This window comes from Gallus gallus, chromosome 4 (genome assembly GCF_016699485.2).
Source record: "Gallus gallus isolate bGalGal1 chromosome 4, bGalGal1.mat.broiler.GRCg7b, whole genome shotgun sequence".
NCBI classification, from domain to species: domain Eukaryota; kingdom Metazoa; phylum Chordata; class Aves; order Galliformes; family Phasianidae; genus Gallus; species Gallus gallus.
The window spans coordinates 15923768-15945448 of NC_052535.1; the positions used below are offsets into that span (position 1 = coordinate 15923768).

The 21681-nt window shown below is 40.1% G+C and overlaps 1 long non-coding RNA gene across 1 annotated transcript in view; it reads right to left on the bottom strand.

Moving 5' to 3' along the window:
* The window catches only part of LOC101750610, a 478463-nt gene that overhangs the window by 63365 nt on the left and 393417 nt on the right, over positions 1-21681 (bottom strand). The window contains exon 10 of the long non-coding RNA XR_006939090.1: positions 19837-19921. This is a non-coding gene — a long non-coding RNA (uncharacterized LOC101750610). The remainder of the gene's footprint in view (positions 1-19836; positions 19922-21681) is intronic.

Sequence of the window (21681 nt, forward strand, 5' to 3'; positions counted from 1 at the left end):
GAGACAAGTAGAGGAACGGTTCAACTTCATTCACAATGTGAATACTTACAGGTCAACAGCCCTGATTTCTCTACTGTACCCATGGAGTATTATGATGATGACTGAAACCAATTCAAGCAAAACAACAAAGAAAAAATAAACCAAAAACTCTACAGTACACCGTGATAAATCCAACCTGATGAACAACTTTCTGAGAACTGTATCACAAAGAGAAGCTTTATGAGGAGAGCAAGATACACTGAGACAAGAACTATGAACGTAGGACAGCCGATACATCTGAGGCTATACACGGGCCCTCAGAAATGGGCTTTGCCATCCAGACCCTTCACAACGAGTTAGCCACAGCATTAGGAAGAAAAAGCCCAAGTTCTCACACATGGGATGATGATATATTAGCAGAAGTTGAGGTTTGGTTTATGAGCTTACAAGAAACTCAGCAGGGAAACCACACAGTTGTTGGAAGCCTGCTCCCCATTAAGCCATAGGCAGTAGCACAGTGACCATCAGACAGCATTAGCAACAAAGACAAAGGGGATTTCCAGCACCAAACTCACTTATGATTGTGATCTAGTGCAATTTGGGTTCCTGTCTACTCCTGGTCATAAATATTTATTTTTAATAGATGGCATATAGTCACATTTCACATAATGTGATAAACAAAAACTCTACCAGTTGTTACAACAGTCCCAAATTTTTCAAGACACACAGCAGTACTTGCTAACAACAGGAAGGCAGCTTCACACCCTCATGCTTTGATTAAATAGCAATCATGTCATTTTGCTGTTTTGCTCACCATGCATCCCACACATCTGTTATTTCAAAGAAAATTTATGTTTACACAAAGGCTCAAATAGGACTTGAAGAAGAAAGGGGGGGATGCATGCAAGATTTCTAATCTCATCATATTTTAATCTCTGGAAAAACAAAATTCCCTTTTCAGTTAAATAAATTTTGTTTAAAAGCACGTGCACAAACACAAAACACAAACAGTATTTCAGCTTTTAAAAATGCATATAATGAACTGAAATCAGAGTAATTCTAGTATTTTAAAATTTTGCTAGTAATTACAAAAAAGATCAATCAGCAGCAAAACAAATGGGAAGGAAAATTAGCATCTTCAAATTGTTCATTAACCCGGACTAGTAACATATTTTTGTGCTTTTGACACTGGCCTTCATTTTCTCTTCTGCTCAGAGCAAATTTTACAGATGTGCTGTGATCAACAAAATAGATCAGTTTTTGTAAAACCCTGACGTGATTCAGATGCCAGCTTTCTTCCTTCAGGTTCTTTTAATCTGCTCTCCAGGTCCTTATTTATGCTCTCCCTGAGATATATGTAGCTCTTCACAGAAAGCAAAATTTCCTATCATGTCCTGCCTCGGTCACAAAATATTAAATTCATTCCTTATCACAAACCATGTGTTAGCTTCACCATTCAAAGTGTTTATGAAAAAGTGCTGTGAATTCCTTGCCTTTGTGCATCAGTCAAATTCCAAACCCACTGCATTTCTGTGGGTGTACGAGCAATTTAAATTTCAGCAATTTTCTGTTAGCATTACCTTTTATTTCCAAGTAGTGAGGAACTCAACTAAAAGTGATGATGGGAAAACTTCAAAGACTTCAGAGCTCGAGTTTGGCTTGGAGGTTGATTCATATACTATTAAACACTGCCGCAGAAGTAATGTTCTCCACTGCATCAGACCTGTTTTTCTGAAGCCTTTAATAACAGCAGAAACAGAAGATCTGTCACAGGGACCTTGCCCTTGTGGGTTGGCTGATGGGGTGTGAAAGCCACGGGTGCTTTCCCACTGCAGTGCTGATGCCCAGCCAGCTTCCCACTGGCGTGGAGGGCAATGGCTGCTCACTGCAGAGTGCTACAGAAAGCAGTGCTTCACATTCCCAATATTGATACACCCTTCACTAAATGAGGAGAGAGAGACTGAGGGCCATAGTACTGACTCACATGAAAATGTGTTTTCTTCTACCGACAGGGTGACTCTTACATTACCTGGATTGAGAATGCTACGCCCCAGCAGGAGATTATTGTCATTCCAATCTTTCAACAGGGAATTAATGTTGTAATCAGGAAATTTACAGCCCTATAAAATGTTGAAGGGACTGAAATAAGCTCCAGTTTCTGGTGTTGTGCATGAGGATCTTATCTGCAAATACCCCTTGAAACAATCTGACGAGCCAGATACCTACATCTAGCCACTAATGAAAATAAAGTGACCATCCGAACTACTGGATAATGAAATTAAGTATTAAACTAAAATGAGAAAAGGACTGTAGCATAAAATTAACAACTTTTGTGACGCCTCTGGTGAAGCATATCTTTTTCTCAGATGCTATCTGAGGCAGTGATAGTAAATGATCTGGGATGGGTCCAATACCTCCAGCTAGCACTATTCAAAAGGAATTCTTTTTTTTTTTTTTTGGTAGCTTAATTTTCAGCTTCAGTGCAATATCACACCACCAGTTCCAGCCCAACAAATATGATTTCTGGAAGGGGCAGACATTTTTCAGTCTCGTCTACTACATCACCGGCTGCAAAGAGAGAAGATCTGGAGCCACTGCAAACTGTATTCCAATAAGGCATTAGTTAGATATATTGGCTCACTTAATTCATATGAACCAGACCTTGGTTTCTTTCAAAAGATTGAAATTAAAATAAATGAGCTGACTGACAGAGAAGGTGAACATGACAACAAATTTGCCCACTAGAAAAAAAATCATTGAGGTTACTCTTAACTATTACGAATGGAGCAACGCTGAAACAGGCCGCATAAATCCCCTGAGTTGAACAAATCAGGAATGTGTGGCAGAGAATTTCTTCCAGGAAATGCTACAGTCCCATTGCTACAGAACTTCAGTGCAGAGGAAAGAAGTCTTTTGAGAGTCTGGAGAAGATTGAAAAAAGGCTTCCCATGAATGGAGATTCCCACGCTGTGCAGAAAGGGGCTCCGTATAGCCCAGTCCGCCTAGCATGGCTCAGCTTTCTGAAGAGTGGTGATTCCTTTTAAGAATTATCAAGGATGATTCTCTGAACCAAAAACTGAAACAGAGAGAATCTGAAATAACTCTGATCTTAAAATACCTTAGAGGAAGCTTTCAAACTGCTTCCCACAGCCACACACAAACTTCTCTGTTTAGGAAAAATGTGATGGAACATATTTTAGGGATAGAGTTATGGTTCTGAAGAAACCAGTCATAAAAGGAGATAAGCAGAAGGAGCAGGACTCACCTTTCAGTGATTGACAGTGACTTTTAACAGCTTGAATCTTGACATAAGCACCTCAGCTAAATGCTCGTGACTGGCAATGCTTCAAAGGAGCAACCTGTCATAACCAGACTAATGATCGGAATTGGAGAGAAAGGACGATAAAACTTGCCTTTTAGAGAAGTCCCATTTATTGACATACTGTTGATATATTATCAGCTAAAGGCTGAAAACATGAGGGAAGTCTGAACGTCCCAGCTGAAGCAGAAACCTGCGTACACAAACAATAACCCAAAGCTTTCCACCAGGGTGCAGCACTCCGGGAATGTTTTTCACAAGCTGACCTCCTGGGACTTCTTTCTGTTTTGCTGTGAAAACAAGTTCAAGGAGAAAACGTACTGGTTTGTATTTTGTGTAGGGGTTACCCTAACTGGACATGTAGGATTAGATTCAGACCTAACAAAAAAAAAAAGTCAGATGAAGTCACTGCAAGCAGGAGCCCTTATGTTAGTACTGCATTGCCTTATGGCAGAACAAATTGGCAAAGGGAACTGGAATATGGTTCCATTCACTGACACAAACATCAGTTCTTCAGTGACCAAACTCTTTTATGCTTGACATCAGTAGTGGACTGATGGTCATCTTGATTCTTTCATTTTGCAAGCCAAAGGCAAGCAGGCTTCTGGCAGCTTCCCAGGGCAGCTTTATAATCTGCTGCAGTTTATTCCTCTTGCTGTTTTACTTGATGCCATAATTATTTTCTCATTTCTAAATTCACTATTAATTTTAATTAAGCTCATCTATGCTCATTAGCTTAGCTAATCTATCTTCACCTTCAAGCATACACACACACCCCAGTCTTCATTTTGATACAGTGTTGGTGTGGAAAGCCTTATGCAAAGAGGTAGAAAGAGCCACATATGCAACAAAGTTAAAGGGCTTATAACTGCAGCTAGCTGAGGGTTTTTTAATTAAGATTTTCCTATTAAAAAAAAAAAAAAAAAGTCAATGAGTTGGGATCAAAACTTTTCAGAGACCTTTCCTGTTTAATAAAATGTTCATCAGAAGTTTTCTCTGGTGAAAAGTAGAGAATAATCACTAGCTAATAAAAATCAAATGTACAGGTCATATCTCATCTACAACAGAGGAGGTGCTGAACACACTGCTTTTGATTATAAGAAAATTCAGGATCTACAGTTGCCAACCTTGTACATCCCTAGCTGTGAAACTACTTCAGTGTTCATTTCCAACAGACAGTCAAGATTTCCTTCAGTGCTAGGGCACAAATTCCAGATCTGATATTTTTTCATGCAGCTGAAGTCTTGTTCTGAGCTGTCCCTTTTGATTATTTTCCCTGGTTATATTTTTTTATGAAAGACTAAATGAAAGAATAGATAAAAAGCAATAATATTAGGAGTATGTAATAACAATTTTTTGTTTCTATTTCCTGCTCACAGATCTTAAGTGATGCCTCAATATTTGAATGGACCATAAAGTTTTGCAAGGAAGTTATAACCTTGCCTATGTCCTGCATATAGAGCAGTATTCTTGTTTAACTAATGTGATCAATACAAATTAACCAATTCACAAGCTGCTAAATCAGGGAAAATTGTCCATGGGCTGCATCAGTCCATTGTTTACTCTTTCACTGTGCTACTTCAGCTTCTCCCCTAAGCCACATCAATTATTTTATGCTAGTGCCATCCATTGGACTCTTCTATCTACAATCATCTGCAGAAAAGCAAATAACAGCCAACATAGACCATGTTCACAGTATGTTGTCACCCAGTATCCTAACAGTTGCTGGTACCAGATGTTTCAGAAGATGATAAAAAACCCTACAGGATGCAGATGTGAGACAATCTGCTCTAACTCACACACAGAACTATATCAGGTCCACAAAGTTCATCTATATCCTCAGAGATTTAGCACTTACTCATATGAAGCCTCACCAGTCATATTCTATTTTTTCACTTTGTCCCCTACTCTCCCAGCTGTTTCTGATGTCCATCCCAAATCAGAAACCCATTTCACCTACAAACATCTTTCCATACATTCAGAAGAATATATAAGTGTAAAAAAAATGGTTTAAGAAGTTTTACAGAGCTCCGTTTAATAAGGTACATACATTAAGCACACAAGAGATTAAAGGAAGATAGAGACAAGTTGGCATGGTCATTAACACTAGTAGAGGGAAGCAGTGTCTGTAGACTTGCACCAACAGGTCATATTCAGGTCTTACGCTTTCATGACAACCAGTGAATCACAGAATCATAGAATCATAGAATCGCTAAGGTTGGAAAAGACCCACAGGATCATCCAGTCCAACCATTCACCCTTCACCAATGGCTCTTGCTAAACCATGTCCCTCAACACAACATCCAAATGCTCTTTGAACACCACTAGGCTTGGTGACTCCACCACCTCTCTGGGCAGCCCATTCCAGTGCCTGACCACCCTTTCAGCTGCATGAAGCTGCATGAAATAAGCATTTAAATAAATGTTGCTGTGGATGACAACTTCATGTTTCACTTACTAATAAGGCCTTGATTTACTTTGGGTGTAGAACAAACCTCTAGGAGTTGTTACAATTGGATCTCAACATCACCTGTTCTCTTTGGGGAAGGGAAAATATGTGAATTGCATCTGAACACCCTGAGGACTGTAGAACTCATATTCATGTACTCAATTTCATGATCATCTCCAGAGAATAATGAGACAAAACAGAATATACTTCTCTTTACAGCTCATTCTAAGTCTCCTACAGAATCAGAATCACAAGGCTGGAAAGGACCTACAAGATCATCTAGTCCAACCGTCCTCCTATTACCATTGTTACCACAAGCCACTAAATCATCTCTTGTAGGTCCTCATCCAGATGCCTCTTGAACACTGCTAGGGACAGCGACTCCACCACCTCCCTGGGCAGGCCATTCCAGTGCCTGACCACTCTCTGAGGGAAGAAGTTTTTCCTTATGTCTAAACTAAACCTCTTCTGGTACAACTTGCAGCCATTTCCTTGGGTCGTGTTTGTCACCTGGGAGAAGAGGCCAAACCCCTCCTCATCACAACCTCCCTTCAGGAAGTTGTAGAGTGCAACGAGGTCTCTCCTGAGCCACCTCTTCTCCAGACTAAACAATCCCAGCTCCCTCAGCCGCTCCTCATAAGACTTGTGCTCCAGACCCCTCACCAGTTTCGTTGCCCTTGTCTGGACATGTTCCAGGGCCTCAATGTCTTTCTTGTAGCGAGGGGCCCAAAACTGAACACAGTACTCAAGGTACAGCCTCACAAGTGCTGAGTACGGAGGGATGATTACCTCCCTGCTCCTGCTGGCCACACTATTTCTAATGCAGGTCAGGATGCCGTTGGCCCTGTTGGCCACCTGGGCACACGGTCGGCTCATGTTCAGCTGAGCATCAACCAACACCCCCAGATCCCTTTCTTCTTCACAGTCATCTCAGCCCCAAGCCTGTAGCACTGCACGGGGTTATTGTGGCCAAAGTGTAGGACCCAGCACTTGGCCTTGTTGAACCTCATCCCATTCACCTCAGCTCAGCGATCCAGCTTATCTAGATCCCTCTGAAGGGCCTCCCTACCCTCAGGCAGATTGACACCACCTCCCAACTTGGTGTCATCTGCAAACTTACTGAGGACTTTCATCATAGGCTGTTTTTCCTTTTTTTTTTTTTTTTTTTTTTTTTTTTTCCTCTTTTTTCCCCCTCTTTTTTTTCCTAGCATCATTTGGAAGAGGCCTAAGACTGCTTGAAGGTGAGTTCCAGGAAAAATATTTGGTTGAGAGACAGTTTAGATGTCTTTTGGTGATATAGAAAATGTCCTTGTATTCCTGCTTCTCTTGAATTATGTTACGGATGTTGATACAATAGTATCCCCAAGCTTTGAAATGATTACCCACTTACACAGACTCACAAGCAGAAAAAGAAAAATATGGCAGTCAGCCTCCTCTGGCCTCAGCTCTACTGTAGATTTACATTCACCTGCAGAGACCATCAGAACTGACCAAGAAGGGAGGGGGTGAGCAGTGGGCATTACTGGGGGAAATGTCAGCATTTCAAACTAAGAGCAAATTCTGTTGTCATGACAACATGATGTAAAGTGTTTTCTTAAAGAAAATGATTGCAATTTAATTGAAAAAGAAAAACTCAGTTATTAGAGCAACTTTGGATGATGTATTTCACGAGGTTATGACATGGATTAAAATACAACATATTACCATAACCAGATTTCTAAAAATCTTAGGCAGTCGCTTCACAAAACCGACATTCTGTAAAAACCTCATTTATCATTAGAAATGAATTTTAGAAGTCAGACTATTTTTAAGCATTTCAAATTAATTTCACAAATTTTTTATTAGTTACTCAGAAAACATTTGATGGTTTGCTCCCTCATTTACTCTGTAAGCTATTGATATAAAGTAGCTTGGTATTTTATGCAGCACAAAGCATCTGTTAAGTGCTGTAGAAACACAAGGTGCTACTGGTCTTCAACCCTATAATTGCAGTGGTCAAAGGGTAGAGGAAGGCAATATCATTACCCCATTTCAAAGCAGGAGCAGAGACACAGGGCATGTGAAGCCAAAGGCTCAAAAATCACATGCAAAGCTTCCAACAGCGTTGAGAATTATGTCAAAATTGCTGTAGCCCAGTTCTATAATTTACAATGCCATCTCCATCTGAGAGAGAGATGGGTGACTATTCTCCTTCAAGCACACTTATTCTTTTCACTGAGTTTTGTTATTAAAGCTTTTATCATTTAGTCCTGCCTAAAACAGAATTTTTGTCACCACATGCAAGTGTGGCCCATGCCTTGGGGCGTGAACTGGAGCAGAACAGCAGTAACAGAATACTGATGCGGCCCTTGCTCACTGGCCATTAAAATGAACAGATTACACCTCCCACGGCGGCAAGAGAGAATGCATGTTTATGTCAATCTAAGTGACCTTGTGTTGCTTAGATGAAGCTGGAGAGTTCCTCCCTGCTCTCATGCCTCTGACAAAAAAATAAAATACAAATAAAAATACATTTTTTAAAGAAACAAAAAACCTTGAGAACAGTTGTGAGCTTGCTTCTTTTTTCCTTATCAATACATTCTGCTTCAAATAAAATAACCTAAAACATTTGGTTTAAAAGATAATGAATTAGAAAATTTAGACTTGCAGTTTTACTTGACAGCTTTCAAACAGAATGGATCTCCAGCAGAAAGTCGGAAAATGTACCCCTAACATTTTTGCTGCTTCTGCAGAAAAACATCTTGGCAACTGTAGATTCATCTTGCCCACAGCTGAGCACAGGAAGCACGTGCCCTGACATTTGGCGTTACACTGATTTATTTACTTCTGGGAATCAGCACAGAATGGGGTCCCATGAGAGTGGATAGAAGTGTGCAAAGAGAGTGAGCTAGAGGAAAGCCCATCAACTTCATGCTAGTGTTGTGTTCTTCCTTCATATTTGTTTCTTTTTAAACACACACAAAAAAACCTACTTGCACCCTTTTTGGTGAGACTTCACCAAAAGAGAACCCAGAAAAGCAGGAATGGCAGAGAGGAAATGGGAAAATTGAAGAGCAGATCATGTTGGAAAGTGCAGAAGGCAGTTTGAGAGTGCTGCTGCGTGCCAGGACACACCGAACAGTGCCTGTTTACAATGACTTCTCAGTGGTTTTTGAGGGGGTTCAGCATCTTACAGGATCAAATTCAATATTTTCAATAAGCTGCAGCATCTAGATCTGAAAACCTCCTAGAAAAGGAGTGCTGAATCCAGTTCTGTTTCAAATGAGGGATAAGAGCAATTTACTCTAAAGGTATATTCTGAGTAGATACTACAGCTATTCTGATATAAAATATTACTTGTCTTGTTAAAAGCTTACAAGCTATTTGTCATCTCAATGCTCTGTTCCCTACAATATCAAGATCTGGAAAGCTGTGAACTTCCAGGCAATGAAAACACACTTTGTGTTAAGAAATTATCTCATATACAGAAAAATAGCTTTGCAGCCTCTTCCTGAAGAAAGTGATCACAGTCTCCTGGTCTGTTGCAAAAAACCATCTGTGAGCTCAAATTACACGTGACATAAAAAGAGGGATGTTGAGACTCGTGAGCCACCTTTCTCTTTGCAGAGAACTGCCAGCAAAGCACAGAGGAATCGCCCCCCAAGATGGAGCTCTGAGAAGACAAAACAAGCTCAGAAAATCTCCCTGAATGTGCAGCACAGAAATTTGCAGTAAAGCTGTCTATATGTCAGATGTGTCTTGTCCTGCATCTGTCAGTCTGGAAACTCTCCCGTGTGATCCCACCAATGAAGGGCCAGAACAGCACTGCATGATTAGCTCTGACACTCCTAAGACTTCTCCAGTGGTTTCCAGCAGGAAGACTGCTGTGCACCATGGGCTCTGCACTATAAATAAATAAAAAAAATCACAGGTCACTTCTTAGTGTTCTGCTGGTTACCCATAAGATCTAAACTCACTTGCAATTTTGTCCTCCAACTCCCTTCCTTTGTGGAAAGGGCAATGTTTCCTTCCTTCTACCCCTTGGTTATCTTATATTCTGAGGATTATAAACTGCACCATGTGGAAATGCTGCTGAGTCCATGTTTGTACAGCACTGAGCACAAAGGGACTCCTGGGGACAGGTGTTGTCTCACAGGGTTACTGTAATGTAACAGTAATATAATACTGAGGTGCATCTCCCGAAACACTACTGAGGCCAACAAAATGATTTTTAGGAAATCCTAGCAAGTTCTTAATCAATGATGCCTTCCCTGTGTGAGTTCAGAATCTTATCTGATCCCTCTGATGCTGGAAAATGAAGTGTTAGTACTTCTTCCTCTTCTGAGTACGCCAAAGATATAATTCAGGGAATATTGCTGGGGTCTACCAGTGTTTTTTGGCCTAGAAACAAGACTGCAGAATAATAACCTGTTTCTGCATCTGGTGCACACTCTAATAATCCTCCACAAAAGAGCAGTTCAGCTCACTGAAATGATCCCCTTAGAATTATTGCAATGGTGGGGCTCTGCAGGTGGTCCTCCAGATCACACTGAACACATCCTGGCTCTCAGATGCAAGCCGGAGGTTAGATCAAACCAGTAGTTGAAATACACATCTTTGTACTTGTAAATTCTGCCGATTTGATCAGTATCAGCTGAAAAATAACCCCAAGATATCGTTTTAGAAAGGAAAATGGAAAGAAAACACATTCACCATTCTATTTACTAGAGATTTGAACTTTTAAAAGAATTACTGTGAGAAGAAGAAGGGAGAACACATAATAGACTCAAAATTATCATCTTATCTCCCCAGTTGCACCTGTGGCTTTGTTGACACAAGGGTACATTACAAGAGATTATCAGGGTTTGAGCTAACCTTCATATCTTTATAGCATCAAGTGGATGTTAAAGTCAGCATCATAGGCACAGAAGATCCTATTTTGCTCAGTTAACTGCAATAGTAACATCTTTTCAACATATGTCTCTGAAATACAGCTTGTGAGAAGGTAGATTGCTTCTTGGAATAACAAGTGAGAAAAAGCACAGGGACACTTTGCAAGAAAACAAAGAAGGAATTTGAGTAATGTCAGTGAGATCAGTAGGAAATCAGCAGTAAGCATGAATAAAAACTCTGGGATTTGACCCTAAATCAGCTTACAGTTTTCAACAAATTGAGTTTTTACAATCTGGTGGAAGCTCTAATTATGTTGTCATAAAAAACTCAGCATTGTTGAAATCTTATTTCTGAAGGCTCCCAAAGAGGCATCTATAAAGGATTTTCTTTTTCTTTGTGTTCTGATAACAGACAATATATGAGGTGTCAGACTAGAGTGAGTAATGCGGGACAAGCTACCTTCATCACCCCTCTGACAAGGAAGCCAATAAGCAATCGGATGGCTTTTATTAAGTCATATTAAAGGCAGAAGTCCCAAACTGTGACCCCTCATTTTGACAACTGTTCCACAGAAAAGGGCGATTAAAGGATGTATTTCACAGAATGGCATAAAGGCTCTCCGCTCCAAAGATGAAACACGCCTTTAAACGCCTGAGTTCATGCAATGACAACAACAGCGTGTCTAAAAGCAATTGTCACAAACACCGTTTGGGACATTCTTACATCTCACATACCAGAAATACACGGAGCTTCAGGGAGACAGCACCCAAAATTTCAGAAAGACAAGGAAAATTTGTCTTTAAGTTCACCGAGAACAAATGCTTTGAAGAAATAGCTCAGCTTTAGCGAGCTTCTGCCAAAGCAAGGGAACTGTCATCCAAAGCCCACCAGCATTCTGGCAGCTCACTGATGCCTTCTGGCACAACTGGCCTTCCCAGGAGCACTGCTGGGCCAGCCCTGTGCACAGCCTTAGTCACAGCCCCAGCCCCAGGGACTGGCTCCCAAACTGCTGGCTGCCCCAAGCCCTTCAGGCCTGGCCCAGATGTAAAACGGGAACTGCCTGGGCATCAGGGCCACTGGCTACTCTGCTTCAATTATGAAAAATAGGGAAAAATACAGCAGTTATGTTTCCAGTTTGAGCATTTCAAAATGTTTGACTTTTCAGTGAATTGCAAATACTGACATGAACAAATCTGTTCAAAGGCTGCAGGTGTAACAACCCAGGCCTGGTGTTCAAACCACTGCGCAGTCTTTAATGGTGCTATTATCCACTGGCATCAAACACAGCACATTCAGAGTAACTCGGTGTAGAAGTACAAAAACATGCAAGAAAGGCATAATAATGCCTGGTAATAATGAAAATAATAATTCCTGATCAGTGTTCAAACCCCCTGAAAGTTGCCACTACAGACATCACCTTCAGCATGGAAAGAGTTTATTTCCAAGACTTGCTTTGTCTTGTGAAAAGCATTAATATTAAATAAAATATTTGCTTTTACAATTTTTGGATGTTGTTGTTTCTTAAGCAGAACATACACTTCTAGTTTGATCTACTCAAGAAATTTCTTTAAAAATTAGAATCAAAGTGACTTTTCTTTCAGATGTGTCTTAATGAAATGATAGAAGAATTGTGCGCTGTGGAGAAGGCCATCAGTATTCGCTGCAAGTGGAAAGGTGTCAGCCAGGCTGACATGCTGACAAAGCTCTATCTTCCAGATGTGTAGTTTTAATTCCCAAGCGCAGATTGGCGATATAAAACCATGTAGTGCTATAACTGAATTTTCACTCAAAACAGGTCAGACCTAAGTTGTCTCTTGCCCAACATCTTCAAATGCCGAACAAGAAGCATAGGAACCCATCAAGTCAAGGCTCTTTTGGTTCACTCTTTCACCAGCATCGTTTGTAATGGCAGGTCCTGGGTGCAGAGCACACCTGCAGCATGGGCTGACATTGCTGTTGCAAACAAACTACACACACAGCGGGAGCAGAGCTGCTCTCCCTGAAGCTTAGAGTGCATTGCCAGAATTTAGTGAAGAGAGTTTATATAAATAAGCACCACAAGTTGTCCATTCACTGTGTTAACATTTCCCATCTCCGTAATAGTACCCACACAGTCTCACATACAGAGGATGATGAAAGCATGGCAAAAGGCTGGGTGGGGAACACAGGAGGTAAAGACAACGGAAAATAAAAACCAAATGTTACATTTTGCTATTGACTAAGATAAGTTATACCCCTTTATCTGTCTGTACCAAAGACAAAATCACTGAGAGAAAGAGTACTTATGCAGCGTGCCAAGAAGCACACACAGAATAAGCCTTGCACCATAATTACATGCAGGAGAGAGCTGGAGGAGACACAGCTTAACAAGAAGAAAAACAGAAAGAACAAGCAAGGAACACATTTTCAGGCTATGTTTTATTATGAGAAAAGCAGTGCTTAATCACAAGAAGAATCACAGAATGCCCCAACTCGTTTCTAGCAATTCACGCTGCCTGCTCCCAGGCAAAGGACAAGCCCAGATGCTCCAGCTGCATCCAGCTGGGATGCGCTTCCTCCAGTGCTGGTACATCCATATCACCCAACTTCCTCTGAAGTAACCAAGCAGCCACTCGGACATGCCACATGCACACACTTACACCTGATGATATGCTCTCAAACAAAAGCCCTGCTCATTTTTTAAGCATTGCCATTTCACAGTGTGCCAACATACTGTATTTTTGGGAATAGCCTTTCACCTAACACAATAAGACGCATGTATTCACTTGGTGCCTAGCTACTGCTTCAATAGCACTCTTAGCAACAAGCATCCTTTGCCAGGGAGGCAGAGAAGCGCAAGCTGCTCACCCTGTTGCTGGGCTCATAAGGGTGATGCGCAGCATCCCATCAGAGCCCTGGCCCCACAGCAGGATAGGATGCAGCAGGACACCTCCTCTGTCATCCTACTGAGCACTGAGGACTACCTTTGGCCATCTCGTTACGAGTGCAGCAGGTGCTTCGCCCCCTCTGTTTGCAGAGTCCCTCCTTTCCCCACTGCAGAGCCTCCCCTTGCCCTGGTATACCAGCTGATACAGGGTTCTGTCCTTCTATGACAGTTCAGTTCAAAATAAACATGAAACTCTCCATCATGTTTGACTCATCATCAGTGATTTGTTTCATGTGACAAGACTGCTACTCCCAGGCAGTCTCATTATCTACAGCAGAGATCAATGCAATATTCTACTTACCTGTGATAAGCTGCTTCTTCAGGCCACAACAAAACCTATTTTATAAGGCATTTCTCTATGTTGTCTATATATCTAGCAAGTATAGACCTCTCATAAAATTAAAGTAACCTTTACACTTCAACAATAAACCTAATATCCAGCTGTATACACATAATCCCATCATAGAACTCGTATCATTTATGGATTGCTCTTTCAGGTTTTTTTATATATTATTATTTTAGTAGTGATAGCATGCTTAACCATGTCTTGTATTTGCCCAGCATGTGCAGCTCTAGCTGTACTATCAGATCTAACATGGTCCAATTTTCACATTCTTTATGGATAAAATCTTGTCAACCATACTTCTGTAAAAGTCCTGTCCTTTCTAGGAAACATCCTTAGCTCCAGGTAAAAGTTGTGAAACAAATCTCAGTATCTTCAGGAAATTGTATGAGAAATAAAAACACTGCCTATGGAAACACTGTACAGGAAAACAAATTCTTCTGTTTTGCTGAGTATTGTCTCCTAATACGATTCCACAGTTTTTAACAAATATCCTTCAGCATTCAGTTAGAGGAGATACTCAGAAGAGAAATTACACAAGAAAAAATATGGTACTTTCTCCATTGGAATTTGTAATGTACTTTTTTTTTTTTTTTTGTATGAAATTAAAAAACAAATTAGAAAATATGAATAAACAGTAAGTGTGAGTTTCACAGAAAAATTACCATTTGCTGTTCAGGGAGGTAATGTTAAAAAGAATGAAAGCATCACCTCCAATTGTTTATTTCACGGAGGAGTCATCATCCCTGGACGTGTTCAAGAAATGTGGAGGTGTGGCACTGAGGGACCTGGTTTACTGAGCATGGTGGTGATGGTTGATGGTTGGACTGGATGATCTTAGAGGTCTTTTCCAACTTTAAAGATTCCGTGATTTTGTTAGAAATGCTGCCACCAACTATAGGTCCGCGTTATTCCCAAACTTTTAATTAAAACAGTGCAAAATCACATTTTCTATTTTCCGACATTCTATTCCTTTTTTTCCTTCCTTCTTCTCTTTCCTTGTTCTCTATAGGAACCTCTCCACTTCAAATTTTAAGTTCCTCATCTTTTCAGTGACAGTCTCACTGGAAAGCTTTCCACGCACTTGCGTTGGTGGGATCCGAGAAGGCAGGGGACAGGGTTGTCCAAGCCTCCGAACGCGCTGCAGATTTAATCTGGAAGGACTGGGCTGAGCCCCAGAAATGCTGAAGCACAACAGGGGAGTAACCAGACACCAGAAGGGCTGGGATCACTGCAGACTTACTCCTGGTGTGAGAGGTGTCCCCCTGCAGCACAGCTATGCGTACTGGCACAGCCCATGGGCCTCAGCATGCGGAACAGCCCCAAACTACACAAAGATGAAAACACACCAGGATTTTGCTACAGCTTACTTATCCTTACAGCAAAACAACGTAGAAAATATGTTGTTTTTGTATGGTAATATGACTCCACCAGATTATCAGAGAGGTTGAGGCAGACCTCCTAAATGTCAGCTTTCTTCTACCACCCCCCTACATATTTACAGAGTCACAGTTTAAAGAGAACTAATTAGTATGGTATGAAAAAGCACAAATCCAAAGACGATATTTGGTGCATTTCTGCACTGGAACCTGCAATTAATTACTTTGTGTTGAAGTTCAGAGAGGTGTATTGCAAAAAGACCTGATTAACCCACTCGCTTGGGATTCTTTATGGGTCACCAGTAATATTGCTTTTGTTATTTTGATGGACGTTTCACTTTCTTTTAAGTGTGTTGTAATTTTGCTCCAAGTAAAAAGGAACCATACAGAATGTTTTATTTAAAATGTTCAAAGAATTTTCTAATTCTTTCCCCTTCACAGAACATCTCTTGTTCTGTAAACCTTTTTACAACATGGAAATTAAAAACAGTAAAGATATAAGAGCATTCATAATGCATCATTTAGGTAATATGTTTAATTAATGTGAACAAATTCATCATTTTATTCTGGTTATCAAGATGGCCTAAGCAATGCAAGATTTCCATTGAGCATGAAATTGGTGCCATGGCCTACAGAGCTCTTGTACAAACTTACTTCAGATGCTTTATTGCACTGAAAGTTACTCTATATGCTTATTTTCATGTATGTGTGCTGGCCTACACATATGCTTATTAGGAAGATGAAGTAATAGCTTATCAAAATAGTATAAACATACTTCTCAAACAAATTATTTGGGCCAAAATGGCAAATTTTACTTTAAAAAGGAAAACAGCATTGCCAGGGTTTCTAATGTGAAGCAGGTATTGTTAAACCAAGCAATTTTCTATCTCATCCCATCCCAATAATCTGCCCTGGTCCTCTGAAATATTCATGAAAGAATAATTATTGCCTTTTATGGTCAAAATAAAATGCTGTTAATGGCATGCTATATTATAGCAGTTCCTAATACTTTCCCCCAGCAATCACCCATTTATTTGACTTGCACTTGGCTCCAGCTTATAATTGCCCTCAGTGTTATCAGAAGGGCACATTTAAAGAGGAAAAAATGTCATCAGGATCAGAATTTATCATAGGAACACTGATTTTTAGAATGAACGGAGAAACACATTTTTGGCAGAAAATGTGTTATCTAATGTTATGTCTGAACAGCCTGAGATCATGTTTATCCAAATCACCTTTGGGTATAAACCCACATTTATTAAACAGAGTTCCCAGGGAGCTGATGCTAATCCCGCACTGCCTCTCTCCACAGCTGGATTCCCAAGCGGTCGCCAGCAGGGAGGTATCCTTTGTAGAGATTATCCACCAGCAGCAAAGCGAAGTTTAACTCACAGCAAGACATTCAGATGTTTCAGTGCACTGACTACAGCAGACACCAAGGAACGACAACTTCCCTCATTGCTTTGCCTCTCAACTGTGTCCTTTTAACTTCTAACACTTCAGCAGAAACCTGGCCCTGACCTTCCTGGGAAACATCACCCACCAACACTTTCATCAGGAGCCTGGGGCCATTTGCTCAGATGCAATTGTAGCAACAGGACCAAGACAAAAAGGAAAGCGAGGTAAACACAAGGTGATACTCTCTTTGCTTTAACTTTTTTTGTTTGAATTAAACCAAAACATCCTCCTCCTCCTGAGAGAAAGTCCTATTTGAAACTGTAAAACCCTTGAGAGTCGCTGGGCTTATCTGTGCTGCAGTCCACGAGTCTGGAAGCCTTTTGAAGATTCCTTTGCTTTATGGATGAGAAAAATACTACGTGAAGATCAACTCTATCTAGCAAAATAATTAAAATTGAAATTGGTCTAAATATAGTCTTAGAGCAAATGGGTCTTTCACTACTAAATGAACAGGGAAATATAAACTTCATTTCTTTCCTCACAATAGTTTAACTGTAGCATTTGTGTATTAATTCCCCCCCAAAATAGTTTGGAGTTATATATGACTGTCAGAAAATCTTGTATTAGACAATTTATTATAACACAAGAGATTAATATTTTCCTTTTGACATTATTATTTTCAGTGTTTTCCTTCATTAGAAAAGGACACGATTCAGAGGGATCTTGAGCTTCTGTTAAAACCAGACACCATCTTCAGACCCCTCACCCAGGTAAGGTGTAACCTAGAGCTAACATGGGCTCATTAAGGGTGCATGCACTGTCATGACATCTTACATTCTGTGATACAATATCTGAATACAGTTGGGTCACTCTCAAAATATGCAGATGATTCTTCCTGCACAGGATAATTTTAAAAGGGAAAAAGTTACCTGCTTAAGCAAGTGAGCTGTGTAGTAATATCACCATTCTTTCTTTTACTTCTCTTACAGAACGAACAGACAACAGCCTGTTTTCTTCAGAGTAGTCTCTGCAGCATGACTTTGCATATATATAAGTCTAAGAGTAATATATGGTCCTCACTCACAGGTGATTTCAGCAGGAGTTACTTCATCGTCATTGCCTGACAACTCAGTAAGACACAGCATGCAACAAAACCTATCAATTCTCAGTATTGTGTGGGTTCACTTCAGCATCCCTTCTTAATTTTTAACGCATGCAACCCTCGAACACAGCTATTTGCTATTACAGGTGAGGCTGCACAAGCATACGGTAAGTGGAGGTCCAGTGAGCTGGAACGCCCTGTTTCAGCTGATATGCTGCAGAATTGTTTGGCTGTGAGAGCTCAGCAATATATTTTGATAGGCTTGACTATGCAGCTATAGATCAAGTTTGCTTCCCACTCGGATATTGTTCATGCTTCAGTTATCATGCACAAAATTAGTGATAAGCAATATTAAGCACAGCACTCTGTACTGCAGTTCTGCCCAAAAGGGCTGATAACGGATCCCAGTCTCCTTATGGTTTTACAGGAAGCTGAGTGACTGCATGCCTGGGAAGCAGAAGCAGATAAGTATTCTGGGCTTTATGTTAATGCAGTGTCTGTCACATTCCTCTTCACTGGAAGCTTTCAAAGTCTTGGTGGAAATGCTAAAATGGAAGACCTTTCTGCTAGTGCTATTTCAGTGAGAAAGCCATGGTGCTGAAATAACTAGTAAGGATATTTTAGCAGTTTGCCATGCATAAAAAAATGCATGATTTTCAGAACATGACCATTGATAGCAATTAGCATGTATTTACAATGTCTGTGACTAACTGCATTCTTACCTGACTCTTGCAGGATACAGTAATAACATTTAAGCCTGACGCACTACAAAGCCTATAGGTCTCTTAATTTTATGGAGGCTTGGTCCATTAAGAACAGTAAGAATCACATACAGTTATCCCACCTTTTATTGCCAACTGTTTAAAATACAACTCAACAGCCTACATCCTGGTGTTTCTGCCCTTCTCCCTTTCCCTGGGAAGGGGATTTTCCTAGAAAAGTCTTAATAAGCTATCACCCATATTGTTAGAGATGAGGCTAGGTGTTCTCTCCATATTTAATCCATGGTTTCTTTAAATGTTTGCAAGTTTTAGTTGTACCCAAACTTCCCAATGTGTGTTGATACACCCTACGACCATTGCTGCACAAGCCCTTTGCCCATAAACAAGATACCCTTTTGCTTTTTTCATACAATGTAAAAGCATATTATTAAAACACAGAATCAAAGCAGTATATCCAAAGAATTGCAACAAAACATGGATCCCACTGTACTTTAGGCAATACACGTATACCAAGATCCACAACAGGAGTCAGTTGTTTTCTTGAGCACTGTTTTTCAGTTGTGCATCTCTGACTCATACTTCTAGGGCAAATATTCCAAAGCTTCAAGTATGTTTATTGTCACTCCTCAGTATATTACTCTCCAGTTCCAGACATACTGAAACCAGAACTATTTTATTGGAAAGGTTTGCTTTCAGTTCTAAAATTGTCAGGCTTTCCAAAGAAAAAGGGAGGGAAAAGTCAAACGTACTTTCAGATAAGAAACTAAAACAAAGGAACCACAGAACCACCACACTATTTATATCACTATGGCATACATATTATTTTTTAAAAAATAAGGAGGGTATCCAATTAAGATTGCTAAACTGAAAGAATCTTCCTATTACCTGCAGCTCAGACTACAGCATGGTCTGAAAAATAATTTCTTACAATAACAAAGAAGCTCATTTTCCAAACCTCTTCTAAACAATAGCTTCAGATGGAGACATTTCCAATGCTTGCTTTATTTTAGAGCACATCAGCCCAGTTGTAAATGAACACAGAACACCAATTACTTCTCTGTGCACTTCTATCTGTCCAGCAAATTACAAACTTGATTTCACTTGGGATATAGAAAAAGAGCCTCAGCAGATGCAAGTATGCTGACTTACCATAAATGAAGATCCAGTTCCTGCTAGGAAATGAAAACCATCTACATAACTCAAGTGTACTCTAAGTCTCATGAAAAGATTCTGAGTCATCTGACTGATAAACTACATTAATTTAGCCTGATTGTTCTATTTAATCTAACGATTGCCTGGAAATCTCAGGGGATATTTTGTTTGGCGCCAAGAGAACAGCGTACTCACAGGAATGTCAGTTGCCTTCATGGTTGGTTGTCCTGTTTCAGAGCCTCAGAATCCCCCATCAGCTACCCCACACAATCCTGAATTCCTGTAGAAGGAAAATCAGACATAAAAATCACACATTTAAGTTACCTAGTTCAACTTTCTTTTTCTTTATAGTCATCCTGTTTAAGATAAGACAGTATTCTACGGGGTCTGTTCATACAGAATGTAAGTAAAGAGCCAATAGCCTATGCAAACATTGTTGAAAGGGTCAGTATTACTTGCACAATGTTTTCTTTATTCAGCGGTCACTTGATAAGCAAGCATCCTCTGGATTGACACTGGTACCCCAGTGAGAGAACTGCATAATCCTTTATCTGAAACCCATGCCAGAACTGTGAGAAATTCAACAGCACTGGGGATATGCACTCTATCGCCTTTTAAAGGCCTCCGAGGTTTCTCAAAAAGATTTTAATGGAATCCAATGAGAACAACTTTGATTATCCCATGCTGTTTCAAAGATGCAGCAGCCAAACCACAGAGACCATGAATTTGAAAAGTAGCAGACAAATCTAGGCGAGAAGTGGCATTTGCTAAGATTCGTAAGAAAGATTTATATTTCATATGACTGGCTGTATTTCAGAAGCTGTCATTTCCAGGAACGTCAGTTGGAGGTATTATTACTACTTATACAAAGCTCCAGATGCATTACAATGTTTGCGCAGACATTAAAGCCAGCGGTGAAAACAAATGGAAAGAAAGGAAGTAGGAGGCAAAGGACAGTATCTTCATGTATATAGTCAGGGTCTTGCTTAGACTTAATTTGAAGGTTTGGATTTACTTTTCCACATCAGCTCACAAGTTAATTAGTTTTGCTCATCAATTTCCATTCCTGAGAACAATATATTTATGCACGTTTTGGATGAGAGTTATGTTATCTTGAAGCAATTACTAACTTATAGTAAACTTGTTACAAATAAATTCTGGAGCCCTGCTATTCCAAATTCCTTTCTGCTGGTACTGCCTGTTGCCCAGAGCCTCTCAAGACACCCCAAGGTTTCCTTCTTCCTCAGAGAAACAATCATAGGATGATCATTATGGTCCTTTTCAACCCAGGCCATTCTACGATTCTATGATTCATATCCATTATTGAAAATGCCATAGCAGAAATATTATGTTGTTTTGTTACTACACTGCTTAATGGCTTTCAAATATAGCATTACGAACACATTATAAATATCAATCTTGAAGAGGCATTAAAAATTCAAAGAATACTAAATTACCACATGTAGGTGATCTAGAGTGATTATAAATTAATGACCACGAAGAAAGTTGAAATTCAAAAGTTCTCAAAAGGTAATTGAAGAGTTTTGTGCAAAACACTGCAATAATAGACACAGTCTCTTGTGGCACCATCTTACCTCATTTTTGCCAAGTACTGGTACATGGTTTTATTCAATTAAAATATCCAGAAAATTTCAGAGATAATCACTCCACAGCAATCCTAGTCTTGTTTCTTTAATCACTGAGCTATTTTGTAAGCTGTTACAACTCTAAAAAACACTCATTCCTCACTTAATACTGGACTTCTAAAAATGAGAAATCTGTTTCCTGAGCCCGAAGTCTTTGGCACAGCCTCCCTTGAAATACTCAACTTCTGCTTCTCTCAGCAGTTCCATGTGCTGGGCTCTGCTGCAGTTTGCTCTTTGTCTTGGATGTGCCAGCTCCTTGTGAGGCAGTAATCCAGCAGTCCCAAAAAGGGACTTTCCTGATGATGACTATTAAGAAAGTTGCAACTGGAAGGCACTACCCTTGCATTTGTTGACTGTCTTTTGACAGGGGCATAAGCTCCCACTGCATCCTCAT